We start from the raw sequence: 18,127 nt of genomic DNA on the forward strand, positions 1-18,127 counted from the left end.
CCAGACAGCAATGCCAATTGAAATTCCCTGAACATTATAGTTCCCAAGCTTGGAGTGTCCAGCCCGTTTGCTTGCTCATTCTCCAGGCCAGTCACTTGCATGCTAGCATGCCTGTCTGCTTGCCTTCTGCTCAGTGACACATCAGTTCTCCCTGGGGGCCTCTGGGTACAATCAAGACCACACAAGTGCTGTGTAAAAAAGTGCCAAGGAAAAAGGCCCAGGGAGGAGAGCCCTCAACATGGGCAGGCCCCAAGCAGGCGTGAAGGCAGCCGGTGGATGGGGAAAAGCTGTGGCCTTAGGAAACCTCAGATTGGAAGCTCTGGGCCCTGTATTATGGGATCACTCTCCAACCCTGCTCTAAAGTCAGAAATCACAGCTCACTCTGGCACCTCCAAGAGCCCCCTTCTATTCTGGGCCTCAGTTTTCCTGGCTATATAATGAAAGGCAGGGTCACAAGTCTCTGTCTCAAGTCTATTATTGTTTGACTCCTATTTGGGGTTAAAGACAGAGTAAGTCTGGAAAAACCTCCATTCTGGCCAACAATCACAGCTCCTTTCAGAACTCCTGTGCTGCCCTGGGAATCCACAGGAAGTCAGGTAATGCCCCAATGAGAATCTGAGCTCTCAATGGCCATTTCCCCCATCCCCCTGACTCAGGGCATCACAGCTCTCTTCCAGCTCAGATAGCCTGGGTGTATGTCCTTTTGTGAACATCTTCTGAGGATATGATATCTTTCCTCCTTTAGTCACTCTTATGCTCAGACCCCTCCAGATCCAGAAGGTTAGCCTGGTATCTGAACCCGAACACTCTGGATGCACCGAAATCAGTTCTTTCAGTGAAAAGAGTTAGCAGTAAGCAGTTCTAAAGATTTTCTGGGCAGGAAGCCATTAAGAAGCAGTGATTCCTCCTCTCCCAAGGCTCCACAGGCAGAGTGCCATGGCTGGCAGCCAGAAGGCTCCCAGAGACCCCAGGGCAAAAGGCCAGGCTTGGGTCTCTGGGGGCACATGTCATCATGAGGCCCAGAATAACTTACTCCCCATGGCCTCACTTCCCTTTCAGAGACCTGAGGTGGTCAGACAAGGGGCCAAATGCTAGGACCCTAGAAGGTACAAAGCCTGCTTTGAGCACACCTATGACTGGCTTTGATGACTTTCCTCGTCAGTGCTTCGGTCCAGAGATTTGTCCCGGGGATTTGTAAATATCCCTCCAGTTCAGCTTACAACTTACTTTGTGGCCCTCAGTTTTCCTATTTGTATCCTGGGTAGATTACAATAACTGATCTCTCCCCTTTTCTCTATCCCATTCTATGGCACCCTGTCAGGATGAGAGTCAATCCAGCAGTAAGGCAATGGCTCCTTCCCACCCACCTCCAACTGCCTCCAGGCTTATAAGGCGAAGTTCTCTGCATGTGGCAGGGGAGTAATACAAAGATCCAGAGCAGAGCAGTGTTCCCTCTTTTGAGCATATGCCCTCTTCCCCCACAGCCAGATAATCAGAGTACCTACCTTGTTGGAAAGTTTAAATTGAAAGAGTTGAAAGAGTTAAAGCATTTATTACAGTGCCTGACACAAAGTATTCTCAACAAATGTTATTTGTTATTATTGAAGAAGCTGAGGTTCTGGGACCACACAGACTTAGATTTGAATGTTGGTTCTGCTACCTTCTAGCCTTGTGTCCTTAGGAAAGCCACTTCACTTCTCGAAGTCTGTTTCTTCTTCTGTAAACTGTGGGTTTGCTGCCTACGTAAGGGGACTACTGTTAAGAGTCATTGAGATGATGCATTCACACTTGCTATGCTTGACAAATAGTGTTCAATCAAAGTTAGTACCTGCTCCCCCTTCCTGTCCTGGATGCTCCTGACTCTCCCTGCAGCTGGTAAGACAGGAAGAGCATTGATTTAGCATCATCTAGACCTGAGTTCAAATCCAATCCCAGATAATTTTTGGCTGTGTAAACACTCTAGGCAAGACTCTTTATTTCTGGCCCCTAGCCTCAGTATTCCTGGCTGTAACATGAGGATGAAGATGAAGATCCCTACTCACCTCCCAGGCTTGTCATTAAAGAAAGGACATGAAGAATATGACATGTAGTGGGTTCTTTCAGTGAACACAAATCCTTACACCTTTCTTTTCTCCTTCCATCCCCTACACTCCATGGTGGCTCTAAATCTGGGAGGGCCTCCCTGGCCTCACACCCAAGGCCTTCCATGAGCAGCATAGTAGGCATGTAGCCTCCTTTTTTCTGGTGGTAGGGGTCAGGAAAGGTTTGGGGGATTGGAAGTTCTGGGGTATAGTGTATTAATTAAGGCAGGTGGAACCAGAAGGGGCTAGGAACCTGTGGGCATACAAGTACGAAGGCGATCACATTAACCTGCACTTGACCAGCTGTTTTATTTCCCCACCCGGGAACTGGCACTATTTGAGATAGTGTGCCTTTTCTAAGGTCTGAGTCACAGTCTATACCAAGGAACCCAGGTGAAGGAGAGGAGAAGCCCAGTATGGCTGAGACCCATGAGTTAGGAAGAATGCCCTCCCTCCCAAGGTAATTGTGTCCATCCCTCTGTCACATATTGAACAGATCCCACTTGGGACTTTTGGAGGGACAAGGCTCTACAGAATGAGACAGGAAGTCAGAGACCTATAGAACAGCAGTTCTCAAACTTTTTGCCCTCAGGATCCCTTTACAAGTATTAAAAGTTGTTAAAGGCCAAAGAGTTTTTATTTGTGTGGGTTATATCTATAGTAATTTATCATATTAGATATTAAGATGGAGACATTTAAAGGGTATTGATTCACTCCTTCATTTATTTTTTAAATGCTTAAAAAGTTGACGTGTTAACATAAGTGACATATTTTACAGCACATTTTAATATATTTTATAAAGAATAACAATATTTTCTATAACAAAAATAAATTTATTGAGAAGAGTTGTATGCTTTTACCTTTTTTGCAATTCTCTTTAATGTCTGGCTTAATAGAAGCTGAATTCTGGCAGCTGCTCTGCATTCAGTTTGTTGTGATATGAATAAAATCCTACCTCCCACAGATGTGTAGTTTGAGAAGGGTCTAAGGGACCCCTAGAGATTGTTGGGTCAAACTTTGAGAACCCCTGTATTACAAGATCTTAATTAGCCTTCACTAGAGAATCCTGGAACAGATGAACTGGAAGAGTCTTGCAGAGCATCCAGTTTGAAACCCCCTCATTGTGCAAAAAGGGAATGTAATGAAAGGGGTTACCCAATTTGACACAGCAAGTCAACGACAGAGTTCACACTTGGAGCCCTGCTTCTTAGGAAAATTCTTCTCCCACCATCTTTGAATAAATATAGCTTTATAGTTCCAAGGACAACACAGTGGAGAGTACTCTTCTCCAGGTTATAGAGAGGTTTGGGTTCTAGTACCAGATCTGTCATTGATGCAGTAGTAAGGGCTTTCAGATCATTCAAAGATGATAGCATAAGACAAGAGCATAGCAAAGATTATAAAGTAGTGATCTTCCTGTCATTAGATGTATACAAGGGACATGTTGGCCTAATTTTTCATGTTTCTATAAGCCTTAAGAGCCAAACAGAGGTGATTATAAATGGTACTTGCACCAAACTTCAGGGTTCCTGTGGCAGAGCCTAATCAGTCACTTTTCCAAGTTGAACCAGGAACATAATGGGCAGAAAGAAGGTGTAAAAGATTTAGTCCACATTTATTTTATTAAAAAACCCCACAATTTATATATGTATGTGTTTATTATACCATGACTTTCATTCAACAATGTCCAGTCATTCATTCAACAAATATTTATTTGACAGCTTCTATATATCAGGCAATATGCTGGGTGCATTGTTTCAACAAAAGCATAAGTGATTTCAGATGAGAATAATATATCTCATTGCACTACAAAACCACCTGTCTCACTTCCTTTTATTTCAATCTCTACCTGTTCATTTTATGCTCATTTTGATGAATGCCATGGACCCAAGAAACCCTTGACTACTTCATTTGTTCGGCAGGAAGGGACAGGAGGTAACAGTGAGGAATCAGAAAAGTAAACCTGAACAGAACTTGGCACTTGTATTTCATTTTTTCTTTTTCTTTTCTTTTCATTGGGATAACATTGGTTATATATTACATAAGTTTTGAGTGTACATTATAATTCAATATCTGTATGCATTATAGTATGATCACCACCGAAAGTCTACTTTCCATCCCTCACCATACATTTGACACCATTTACTCATTTTGCCACCCCCACCTTCTTCCCCTCTGCTAACCACCAATCTGTTGTCTGTCATCTTTTTAATATTTTTCTTGGTCTCCAAGTATTTACCAATCTTTCAATCAATTAATTCCACTATAACAGAGGGAGAGAGTTTCTTAGCAGTCCACAGGACAGAGACAGAGTGAAAGGAACAAGTCTAGATTTCCATTTCCAATAATTTCTGCAGAGAATAGAAACATAGAAGTGCTCCAATGACACAAACATTTGTGTAGCAACCTCCTAACAGCAATTTACTCCCCCGGAAAGGAATAATATATTATATACAGCTCCTTGAGAGCAGAAACTTTCTCCCAAGGAAACATGCTTCTCCAGTACACATGTATTTTCAATACTAAGCCACTCACACAAACTTCTAGCACTTTCTGTAACAAGGCACAGGATCTTATATCCAGGCCTTTTACTTGTACTCATGTATTCATTTCTTCATTCATTCACTCATTCATTCACTGAGTAGACTTTACTGATCACTACTCAGTGCTTAACTTTGAGGGTACAGAGACAATGATTTACAACAATAATTAACATTTACTGAACATTTTGCGTATACTTGCTCTGTCCTAAAGACTCTCAAAGTTTTATCTCATTTAGTTTTTACCACAACCCTATGCAGAAATTACTCTTATAATTCCCATTTTACAGATGAGAAAACTGAGTCCCAAAGAGGTGGAAAAATCTTTCCCAAGGTCACATAGCTAGTAAGTGGAAGAGCTGAAATCAAACAAAACTCATCTGACTCCAGAGCCCATGCTTTTACACTTTACTCTCTACTCAGATATGGTCTCTGCCTTGGCAAGGGGCTGATTTATGCTCCACAGGAGAGTTAAGCCAAGTAGATAAAGAACTCTGATCCCAGATAGCGCATGAGGAAGTGGAAGTACAGAGACAAAGAAACTGTTATCAAAGGCTAGAATAAGGTCAGCTCAAAGGGTAAGAAAGCTTGAGAGGAGGCATTCAAGTTGAAGAATAGGCAGGATTTAGGGGAAATAATAGGATGATTATTTCAGACAGAGGGAACAGCATAAATAAAGGCCAAAAAGTAGGAATTCAGAAATTACATGTGACTGTTCATTCAGTTGATCTGTGTAAGGTGCATAGAGTTGCCAGACTGAGCAAATATAAGTACAGGATGCTCAGTTAAATTTGAAATTCAGAGAGACAATGAATAATTTTTTTAGTGTAAATATGCCTGAAATTCAAATTTAGCTGCCATCCTGTATTTTATACAGCAGCCCTAAGGATATATAAATGAGATACTAGAAAAGGTAGACTAGAACCAGATCTTGTCAGGTTAGGTAGTTTCCACATGACCTTTAAATCATCCCTCTCTGAGCCTTAGTTTCTCCCATCTGTAATGTGAGGGCACTGAACTAGACCACTGGCTGTACATCTATATTTTAAAATATATATTGCCTATATTTTAAGATCTATATTGCCAAGCTCCTCCTGAATCAGAACCTTAAGAGGTATAGTTTGATTCTCTGATGATTCTGGTGAATAGCTAGGTTTGGAAACCAATTGGTGGGTGGCTCTGAGGGTCCTTCTAGCTCCCATGTTCCTTGTGACCAATCCAAAATTTGATAATGCTGGAGAGGCAGTATATACCTTTATACTTTGAAATCTCTGAGCCCCTTCTGTCCTCCGGGTTTCTTCAACAGGAGCCCCAACACAGAAGACTTTGGAAGTCCTCTTCCATTCCTCTCCCAGAGACAGAATACTACCATATTAAATGCCCACACTATGGGGAGTTCTGGTAGATGAGAGAGAGCTAATCACTTCTTTGCTGCAAAATGCCCCTTATCTTGGCAGGGATTTCTTCCTGCCCAAAGGAGGAGCCCAAGGGTGGCTGGGAGATGGAATTGAGACTGTGTGTGTCACAGGACCATAAAAGCAAGCAGACAGAAACAGAGGCAGGCCTGAATGTGACCTCCAGAAAATACATTTGATGCCTCTTGGAGAAGTGAAATTCCTGCTGTTGTAAAGTCTAGTCTATCCGTCACCGGGATCTGGATGGGAAACAGAATTCCCAGCTCAGGACCACAGTGCCCCTGCCCATAGGTTAGTTCAGCACCTCTTAGTTCCTGTGGCCCTACACCAGCCATCCTGGTGTGCTGAGAATTAGAGGAAGGGCAGGGAATATGAGATCCCCAAGGGCCAAACTCTGCTATGTTTACTAGCCAAGCCCAGCAGCCCCCACCTTGGGCCAACCCACTCCACTTCTCTTGGGAGGCTTTGGTCTCCAATCTTAAGTGTGAGGGCCCCTTAGAACCCCAGCTGACTTGATGGGGCCTCACTGGAAGTGGTGGCAACTGAGGGCTGAATCCTGTGGGCATCCGATTATCAGCAGGATTGTCAGGCTGATAATGCACATGAACAATTTTCTGCATGAAATGGTATCTCCAAATGCTCTGGAAGACAGGCTGGTGTCTTGGCTCTCACAGGTCTGATAGAGTTTGGGAGGGCTAAGTGGCAGCAAGGAAAGAGAGGGAAAGGGAGAATATGTCAGAGATGGGGGAAAGGAGACTGAGAAACAATGCAAAAGAAAACAAACTGGGTCAAAACAAGGTCTGGGCCAATGACACAGTGGAGACCTCCTCCTAAAGCCCCTGGATGGCCTGTGGGAGGAGCTCAAGGAGACTCTGGGTTAGTGGCAGCTAATGCTTGGGAACTTTCTCACCTGGCTTGGTAGGTGAGGTCAGATTCGTTTTCAGAGGATTAGGTCCACAGTTTGTTGAAGTAAACCTGGATGCACTGAAAAATGACAGGACCTGGACAGGCACTATGGGATAGGCCATGCTATACCTGCAGTAAGGCAAGCAGAATAGGCTTTCTGGAGAGCTGAGGTGACAGCCAGAAGTGGACACCCAGGAGAGTGGGTCGTTAGCCTCACACAATGTTTTGGGGGAGGGCATGGCAACTGACAAAAAGCGTGGGGGTAAGTGATGACAAGCACTCTTGGGGGCAGCTGGGCCTGTGGCAGCAGGATTCCAACATGGGAAAAGGCCTTAACTCTAGTCCGAGAAGGGATCAACAAAGGCAAGGCAGGACTCAGCAATCAGGTCACCAAAGATGGTACAAAGGATCAGAGCTGCGGCGGACAAAGTGGAAACTTGATCACTGTTACCAGTCAAAGCCTATTGATTTGAACCAAGGCACAGGGCACAGGGCACAGGGTCAGGGCCAGGCTATAGAATGGGTATGATGTTGAGGCCAACAGGTGGGCCTGGTGCCTCCCAGTGTCAAGATGGGTGCCAGGCATGGGCTGGGCCTGCAAGTGGGGTCAGAAGGTTATGGGGAAAGGAGACCAGAAGTGGCTAGGTCCCAGGCAACTTTAAATAATAGACCTCTCACAGTGCTAAGTTCAGCCCAGAAGTGTCTGCCTCCCTGCGCTTGACACAACTCAGCTTGTACAGCGCAGCTCAAACCCTGCTGTAGTGGCAAGAAGGCTTCCCCCGCAGCCCAGGCTCAACAAATGCAAGCCCTGAGCTGGGAAGCTGTGGCCTTCATGGTGACTTGGTGAATTATGAGACCAGGGACAAGCCGCTGCTTGGTGTCTGTGTCTCCATTTCCCCATCTGCCAGCAATCCTTAGGGTAGGAGGGAAAAAAATGCATATAATATAGGGAAAGAGAAGAAAGAAAAGTAAAAAAATAATAATAACAATGATGAGGATGGTGAAATAAAGTAAATAACAATAGAACAATAATAATAAGGAAGTATAATAATGAATTTTGTAACAAAATAACCACAATCATGGCTCACATGGATTAAGTACTTACTTTGTGCCAGACACTCCTCTAAACACTTTTCATGGATTATTTCATTTAACCCTCCCAGTAACCTTATGTGATAGGTAGAGATGGGGAAATGGAGGCGGTTCAGAGATGTCTGCGTAAGGTCATACAAGTGGTAAGTGGTAGAGCCAGCTTTCTAATCCTAGTTGACTGTTTCTTAAACCTGAATAAGTGACTCTCATGCTCAACAGCCTCTCACAAGGAGGTTCATGGGGATAATAATAATAAACAAGCTTTAGCTATTTTTGCTGTGCTAACTGCAGTTAGCAGAAGTGTCTCCACGGGTGGGCAAGAGTTGGTCATCATCCACGCTCTCACCCAGTCCTCTGGAACACTGTGAGGAGGGATACTATCTGGCTAAGTTAAAGGGTTCATTTTAAGGCTAAAGCCAGAGCTTACCTCTGTATCAGGCAAACTAGCCTTTTTCAAGATTGCAGTGATTGCCCTAACCAGTTTTGCTCAGTGGTTAGAGCATTGGTCTGCGGACTGAAGGTTCCTGAGTTTGATTCTGGCCAAGGATACATTACTTCAGATGCAGGCTCAATCCCTGGCCCTGGTTGGCAGGTGAGAGGGAGGCAACCAATCGATATGTCTCTCTCACATCGATGTTTCTCTCTCTCTCTCTTCCCCTTCCACTCTCTCTGAAAAAGCAATAGAAAAATTTCCTCAAGTGAGGATAAAAAGAAAAAAAGATTGCAGTGATTGCCATCCACCCTAACCACCAAGCCCAATGCCCCTCTTTTAGAGTCCTGGCCCCCAAATCATCTGAGTGGTTTTCAAGCTAAGCACTGTGCAGCCACTCTGACTCTGTGGAAGCAGAGAGAGCCTTGTCCTGGGAATCAGAAGAAAGAGGGACATGGGATCTAATCCTGTCCAAAGCAGTGACTGACTAGCTGTGTGATTTGGGAAAATCTGTTCTTTGTGGATCGTAATTTCCCCATTTATAGATTTCATTTATCCATTAGACAAATATTTACTGAGCTCTCATCATATGCTAGACACTCTTCTAACCACTGGGGTTTCAATAGTGAATGAGACAAACACAGTCCCTACCCTCTTGAAGTTTACATTCTAGTGGGGAAGACAAACAATAGACAAGTAATCAAATCAATACACAACAATATAAAATGTCAAACAAGTGATAAGGGCTATAAAAATATGGGGAAGGAGATGAAAATGATAGGGTATAGGGTGGGGCTACTTTAGCTAGAGTAGTCAGGGAAGTGGGGTCTGGAGACCTGGAGATAATGGCCCCTACCTCCAAGGGCTGCTGTTGAGGCTCAAAATATAAAGTGGTTAATGACTGCCCAGATGGGAGGAGTGGTTCACACTCTTAGTGCCAAGAAGGTCTGCTCTTTGCCTTTTTCTTTCTGTCTCATTAAAGACCCCTTTCTCCAAGCTCCTGTCTCATAGATGTTTCCCTTCCCCCTGCAAGTCCTGTGATGGTTCCTTCCCAGAACTTCCTTCTGAAGTTCTCTTTTATACAAAGGACACTTCCAGAGAAGAAGGCAGAGCAGATAGCCTGGGGTGTGCTGCCCACATGCAGAGGAAGTGGTACTTCTGAAGCCCTGTGCCTTCCACCCAGCAAGGTCACAGAGCCAGGGTGTGATTAGAGAGGACAGTGTCAAAGGACCCTCCCTAGATAGCCAGTGTCACTCCTGGGAATAGAGTAAGAGAAGAGCTTGAAGGTAGGCTCAGAAGGTACCGTGTGAACCCCCTTGCCAAAGACTGCCTGTGAAGAGGCAGGGGCTACATTGCTAGCAGAGCACTTAGCAACAATTCAGACCAGCAGTTCTCACACCAGGGATATGCAGAGGAATCAGCTTGGGAGCTGTCTTCAGAGACAAAATGGCTGAACCACCTTCTGGAGATTCTGCACCAATGTTTCGGTAGATTTGGAGTGGGGATCTTGGGGCTTGTGAGTTTTGAAATAAGCTTCTCAGATTATACTGATAAACAAGCCTGCTTATGAACTAACACTCTGGCTTAACCTCCTATGTAACAGATAGGGAAACTGAGGAGAATAAAAAGTGTCTGCCTCAAGTCACACAGCAGATCAAAGCACCAGGGCTGGAACAGGAGCCTCGGTCTTTCTATGCCAGGCCAGGCTTCCTACTACTGTCCAACTCTGCCTCCTCACCCTCCAGCCCACATCTCACCAAGCCCTGGGTTCTACCACATCCTACCAAGGCCAGGTCTCAGTGCAAGTGGTGGGCTGGTTCTTTTCATGAGCAATGGGAGTTCCTTTACTAGCCATTAAGAATAGAAGCTCAAGTTTACCTTCCTCTTTTTCATGCATGCTCCCCACCGCCCTGGGCTCCAGTGCTGACTCCTGGTGGCAAGGCCAAGCAATGCGTGGAGAGGCTAGTTTTCTCATAAATTCCTAGAACTTACTAGCAGTGAGCCCCTAGGCTTTCAGATGAGGGTAAATCTGGGCCCCATTCAGGAAATCAGGCAGTCAGCAATTTTTGGAGAATAAGCTACTGTGGACTTACTCAAGATGAATAAGACACAACCCTGCCCTCAAAGAGCTCGCAATCTAGTCTCAGAAACAAAACAGATATTTGTATTGGAAGGGGAGGGGCTAGGGGCTTAGAGGCAGCAGACGTACCTAATTGTCTGGCAGGTCAGGCCATTTTAGCATCAAATGTGAGCACCTTGTCCTAGTTCAGCCCCTTATAGCTGAGTGATCTTGGACAAACCTCTGCATCACTCCCTGCTGCGGTTTCCCCTTCTGAAAAATCTGGATAACAATCTCTGTTCTGCCCACCTGCTAGAGTTATTTTTAAGATCAAATGATAGGATGGGTATGAAAGTATTCGGGATCTGTAAAGTGCCATGCAAATGGAAGGGGGTGTTTAACCTGGTCTGAACAGCTCAGCTGGCTATGGCAGAGGTTAACTAAGACTAGAATGTTGTGGTTTTCAACTCATTTACACTTTTTTCATAAAAATGGAATTCTTTATGAAAGCAGCTTGGTTTTAACATCAACCTCGAAAAGGTAAACAGTTAATTAAATGCAAAATTCACAAGTGATTTTTAAATACACAAACAATTAGATACAATGCCATACTTTTCTCACTGGACTTCAGTTCTTCTTAACTCTGAGGATTAAATAAGTTAATTCATGTGAAATGTTCTTTGTGAATTGTAAAACACTATGGAAATGTGTTTTTACTATAAAATGTAGATTCCATTACATTTCCTTCTAGAATCCTCTAATTTGGAATTAGGCATTCCAGTAGATCCTAATTGTCTGACAGGTCACTCCATTTTAGCATCAACTTTGAGCACTTTGTCACAGTATTGAGATGGGATGGGTTCCTTTGGCTAAGCTGAGGTCCTCAGAGAAGGAGACCAAGCTGCAGTAATCTGGGCCCTAGTGAAGAGGGAAACTGACAGCTTCCCCACAGGGAGACGTCCTCAGGAGGAGAGGGACTTGATCTGGGAGTGTAAAGAATATGTCATTTAGTCCCTCTCCTTGGCATTTGGAGTATAGATATCAAAGGATACAGGAGTGCCCTAGTCAGTTTGGCTCAGTGGTTAGAGTGTTGGCGTGCCAACTAAAGGGTCTGGGTTCAATTGCAGCTAAGGGCACGTACCTCAGTTGCAGGCTTGGTCCCCAGCCCTGGTCGGGGCGGTGCAGGAGGTAACCAACCGATGAGTCTCTCTCACATCAATGTTTCTCTCTCTCTCTCTTCCCCTTCCAATCTCTCTGAAAAGTAATGAAAAAAAATATCCTCAGGTGAGGATTAAAAAAAAGGGGGGTGGATACAAGAGTGAGGGCAGGACCAGCAAGCCTTAGAGATACAACATGACCTCCTGTGCCCATGTCTGTGTGCAGATGTGTGTCCATTGGGAAAAGGATGGAGGAGCAATGGGAAGAGACATGTGAAGTCTCAGGAGCTCAAAGACCTCAGGGACTGCTCACTAATCTCTCATGTTCAGTTGTTCTGTCTGCTCAGCAATTCTCTCCCTTCTGATAAATGCTCCATCCTCCATTTTAAAATAAAATCCATCATATTTTTAGATACCCAATGCTACCACTACTCTCAGAAACATACTTCCTGACCATAGCTTATTGACCCAGAGACAGGTCCAGGGATGGCTGGTTGACCTAAGCCTGGACCATTGAATTAACTTTTATAAAAGGATTCAGTCAGTGTCTGGTTACACAAGGCACAGAGGTTATGCTATCTTGTAAAGGGGACCAGTTGGCAGTAGGAGATACTGAAGATGACAGGCAGAGAAAAGCTGATTAGTGAGATCCAGCTGGATTCAAGTCCTGGCAGTGTTCAAGGCCTTGGTTCCAGTTGTTGCTGACGCCCAGCTGTATCCTCACCCCTCCTGAGGTTTAGTTGTTCAACCCTACACATTACACTTTTTGCCTAAGCTACTTTTAAATGAACTGGGGTTTGGGCTCAATTTCTAACACAAAGAGTCCTGGTTTTTCATTCTCACAGCATTTATAGCCAGCACTGTGAAAGAGCCCCAAGAGAGAAACCAAAGCAGCTCACTTTTTAGTAATTTTCTTATTTGACATCTCCACTCCATTTGACTGATTACTTTCTCTTTCTTAAAACATTTCTATGTGTTGAAGACTCCTAATCCTCCTTATTCTCCCCTTCTGCTTCTGCTTCACCTCTTCCCCCTCTCCTACAGAGAGACCTCTTTGCCTGCTTATTCCCTCACCACTGTTTCTTTCTAAAGTTCTATTCTAGGCAAACTCTCCTCTCCCCAGATGAAATCATTCATTTTCACGGTTTCAGCCACCATTTATGTGCTGATGACTTCCAACCTTTTTTTTTTTTTTTTTTAATGCCAGACCTCTGTACATATCCAGTTGCCAATTCAACACCTCTGTATGGATGTATTCCTCACCTTAATGACTAGCACCCTTCCCCCCCCCCCCCCCACACACACAGTAATCTCAGCCAGAAACCTGGGAATCCTCCAAGCTTTCTCTCTCTCTCTCATTCTAATATTCAACCATTGTGTTTCATCAGTTCCATCTGCTGCTCTGTCTTGGTTTGTCTATTTTTCCCCTTTACTTGATATTAATGGTAAGGGAGTTATTTGTTACAAATTAGAAATGGTTCAAAAATGCCCCTTTTTACTCAAAAAATTCTAACAGTTTGTAATTGGCTATGTGAGTTATTATCATGACTGGTCTAGCAAGCATATTACATACACCTAACTCTTGAATCTTCTCAGCCTCTCCATTCTTTCTGTCTTTGGCCTGGGTCAGGCCTCAGCTTCTACTCTAGGGGAGGGGTTCAAAGTTCTCAGTGAAAGTATGTCAGCCACCATGAGAGAAGGACAGCGTCAAAAGCTAAGGCTCTTGATCCCACTACTGATTCAACCAGAGCAGTGCTGATTGATTCCTTGATTTGTATACTGAGATCCAGGAAAATGCCATTAGAATAAAGGGTTCCTATTGTCCAAAAAAAGAAAGAGGGAGAAAGAAAAAAGGTAGGAAGGGAGGAAAAAGAAAAAAAAATGAGAATCATTGAATTAAATATTGCAACAGTTTCCTACCCAGTCTCTCTGCCTCCAGTCTCCATCCTTCCAAGTGCTTTGCAACATCGCTTATAAATTGTGGTTTATGCAATAATGTTTTTAAAATGTTTTAAAATATAAATACTACATGAATATGGTTTTGCAGTAAACAGTCTAAACAATAAAGAAGCTTATGACTGTACTCTTCCAGCTTCTACACTAGTGACATTTTGGGTTACATTCTTCTTTGCTGGGGGAGATGTCCCATGCATTGTAGGATGTTTAGTAATATCCTTGGCCTCTGTCCACTAATTGCCAGTAGCACTCTGCCAGTTTTGACAACTAAAAAACATCTGGAGATATTGAGAAATATCCTCTGGAGGGCAGAACCACTCCTTGTTGAGAACCACGGCTAAAGAGTAAAAAGAGCATACCCCCTTCATCTCCACCAATCCTACTCCCCTCCTCAGAGATGATCATTAGTATCAGCTGACAACTATCATTCCAGGCTTCTTCTGCATATTTCCATACATATGTATGTATATAGCAATGCAATCTTTCCAAAATGCAGATTTGATTATATCACTCCTCTGATCCAATTTCTCCCAAATAACCTGTAGGAGAAAATGCAAAATTCTTAGCCAGGTATATAAAGCCTTCTTTAGGCTTTTTTTCTGTCATCCCTTCTTTAGGCTCTTTATGCTGCCATCCTTTTCTTGTGACTGAGCCTCTCATTATAGAAGCTAAAAATGCCATATACTCACCTTCCTAGCCTCCCTTGCATTTAGGGCATTGGCAGGTGACTGAAAGGGATGTCTCAAGGAGACCTTCAGGGAAAGGATTTCCTGCCTACCAAAAGGACATGTGGTATAAAGTGTTTCTCTTGCCCTTCACTGGACATGGTTATGTCTACATTTGACAATAACCATTTTGCAACCCAGAAGAGAGATGTTATTGACAAACTAAGGATGATAGAGCAGAAGGATAAGAAAGCCTCTGGGTCTTTGATGACAACATTTAACCACTGAACCTACCTGGGAACCACCTTGCTCTGGGCTTCTTATCATGTGAAATAATAAACTAATTAATGTTCATGTGTTCATGATACTTTTACTTGGATACTTTTACTAGGATACTTGCAATTAAAAGTATCCTAACTAATAGACACCGTATTCAACAATTTATAGTTGCATGAACACACTAGTACATTTTTTTGTGCCTGCCGGTTTCTTTTTCTGGAATACATTCTCCACCATATCTGCATGACAAGTACTCATACACTCAGTCTCATCTTAAATGTCACCTTCTTCCTTATGAAGCTTTTCTAACCATCAATCTATACCCAGAAATGATGAACATCCCTCCTTCATGAATATGTTTTATCCCCTTCATATTTTACTATAATTGCAATTTATCTATGTGTCTTTCTCTCCCATTACACTGTGATCCACCTTGAGGATGAAGCTACATATGATACATTTCTGAATGAACGTGCTCAGCACAAGGTTTCATAGAGAGAAGAGACTTAGTAAATGTTTATTTAATGAATGGATGGTTAGGTTAGATGGTTAGTGAATGAATGAGGTAGCTGGGGTAAGAGATGGTAAATAGTCCATTTCTTTGAATGTCCTGGTTAGGCCCATGCTGGTTGGGACCTTTAAAACTCAGAAAAGGGGAGGGATCTATGGATAGTAGAGGTCCTCAGTCCATTTATGTTGCAGATATGCCACCACTTCTCTGACCAGCATGTGCTCCTGTCCTTTTTTCCTGACTACCGGGATCTGACTTTGAACAGTAGTAGAAAAATCAAAAGTATAGCAGTCAGTCTTTTGTTCCCAAGAGAAGTAATCATCTCAGGAAAAATGATCACTATGAAGTACCTAAGAGCTTGTTAGAAATGTAAAATCTCAGGCCTCATCCCAGACCTTTGAATCAAAACCTGCATTTTAACAAGATCTCTAGGTGATTTCTATGCACACTTAAGTTTGAGGAACATGGCAGTCAGTCCATCTCCTCATGGAAAAACATGACATTTGCTCAAGTACAAGAAAGTGGGACTTCTATTTACCAAGATCTCTATGAAAACCATTCCACAACTTGTCTTCAGCGACCTTAGATGTTTTTTCAACTTGCCTGTTCAAGGGGTTCTTCACCTATGGCCGTAGTTTGCCATATTTCAACCTAGATCTCTTAGGAACCACCTGATAACGCCATAGCCCAAAGGAGCACACATGCTCAGCAATTGCTCTTTACCTGTATCTGAACAAGCTGGCTGAGGCTTAGGAAGAAAAGCCTTCCAGTTTTTTTTCTGAGAGTACTAGCCTTCTAGAAATCCTGGATAATGACAGTAATAACCACCAAGGAGTGATACTCAAAATATTTTGCAACTGCTGTGGCACAAATTCGGACCAATCAGAATGGACATCATACCAGTGTGAACCCACTGATTATCATTAGACTTGACCATAAGTGATATTTGTAGAGTAATGAACACTGTCCTAAGTCCTTTCACATATCTTCTTTCAGTTTATCTTTACAATACCCCATGAGAAGATATCCATGTTTTGACAATAAGTAAAGTAAGGCTCAGAAAGTTTATGTGACTTGCTTTAAGTCACCTGAGAATGGTGAAACTGGAATTTGAATCCATCCGTCTGCATTTCAATTCTGCATTTTCCCCACCATGCCATAATTCCTCCTCCCTTCCTTGCCTGGACACATGCATACCTCATTATTCTGGGGTACTCCCTCAACTTCAAGGACAGGGTATCCAGTGTGGTTCCTATGTGGTGATCTGGAGGAGAGGACAGGTGAGATAGAAGTGTCTCCTCATCTCATATACCAAATGGAAGAACTGGAAGAGACTTTCAAGGTAATATAGTTCAACATTCCCATTTTGTAACACGGAAACTATACTCCTGAGAGGAGAAAGACAGGCTGGGAGTGGTCTAAAGAACCAGAGAGGACTTTAAGAATCATTTAGTTTAACATTTTCCCCTGTCATTCCCATTTTTCCCCATTTAATAAATAAGAAAAAGATGGACCAGAGAGAACTGACCTGAATGACAAGGAGGATTAACAGCAGAGCTAGGGCTCAAATCCAGGGCTCCTCATGGATTCGAAACATGATTTATCCTATAATTCCATTCTGGCCTTTTAGGCATTCCTTTAGCATAACAAAACAGGCAACTCCATCTGTACTATAAGAAGCAACTTTAAAAGTATTTTCTTGGCCCAGCCGGGCATGGCTCAGTGATTGAGTGTCAACCTACGATCCAGGCAATCGGGGTTCGATTCCCAGTCAGAGCATATGCCCCAGTTGTGGGCTCAATCAATGACTCTCCCATCATTGATGTTTCTATCTCTCTCTCTCTCTCCCTCTCCTTTCCTCTCTCTGAAATCAATAAAGATATATATATATTTTTTTAAAAAGTATTTTCTCTTTGCTCAGCATTAATTAGAAGGGAAGATTGTTGGAAAGCTCTTCATAGGAGGAGAAAATGAATGATAAATATACTTCACAGAGCCTTCCACTTTCCAATCTTTTGGAATTTGGAATCCATTTGAGCCTGTCTCATTTTTATTCTTCATCTGGAATTTTTCAAAACAGCATTTCACGTTGTAGTCAATTATTTGACATTTAATGTCACCTTGTGTAAAAATCAGACGATTCCATTTTGCTTACCAGTGGAAGAATGCTAGTTTTTGGACAGTTTGCAGCTTTCTTCCATGATTGGTTTCCCATGCCACCTGTTCTATCCTGATTTCATCCTTGAAGTGTAAGAACCAGGCCCAGGGCTGATAAAGGGGAAAGAGAGGAAAGGAGGAGAGATACAGATCCAAAACCCCGGCCTGCAGCCAACTCCACAGACTCAAGCCCCCTGATCTACACCACAGCATAAGAATTCACATATTAGAAGAGTGGCAGGGGCTCACAGGCAACTCCAGAAAATTGTAGAGTATGAATCTCCCTTTGGCTCTGGAGCCTGGAATCAAGTTCAGGTGGCCTTGGAAGTAATATCTGTTCTGCCATTCACATTCACTTCTCAGCTTCAATTTCCTGATGTGTAAAATAAGAGCAAAGATGCAGTGCTTGCCTCCTCCCACAACCACATCACAATTACAACTAAACTACAGAACAACCATCATTCAGAACCACTTGAAATCTAGCTGAATGGGAATCTTACAACTATGAAATTAAAGAAGCCCATGGAGACTGGTAAGAGGGGTGGAGACTCAGAAGGGCTGGTCCCACACCCACATATGAGGGATAAAAATTGGGAGGGATATCTTGGCTGTGGTGCTCCCCCTGAGGAGTGAGGGGTTGTAACCTTACACCAGGCCCCCTAGCTCAGGATTCCAGTCCCAGAAAGAGAAGTCCTTATAACTTTTGGCTGTCAAAACCAGCAGGGATTGTGGTTGAGGGGAGCTGAGGTTGTTGGAGTCCCAGGCAGTTCCTCTTAAAGGGTCTATGCACAGACTTCCTCAGACTCCCTCCCTCTGAGCTCTAGCATGGGAGCAGCAGTTTGAAAGCCACCAGAGACATATGGGGAAGAACTAAATTTT

The sequence above is a fragment of the Miniopterus natalensis genome, chromosome X, assembly GCF_054644295.1.
Source record: "Miniopterus natalensis isolate mMinNat1 chromosome X, mMinNat1.hap1, whole genome shotgun sequence".
In the NCBI taxonomy this organism is placed as follows: Eukaryota; Metazoa; Chordata; class Mammalia; order Chiroptera; family Miniopteridae; genus Miniopterus; species Miniopterus natalensis.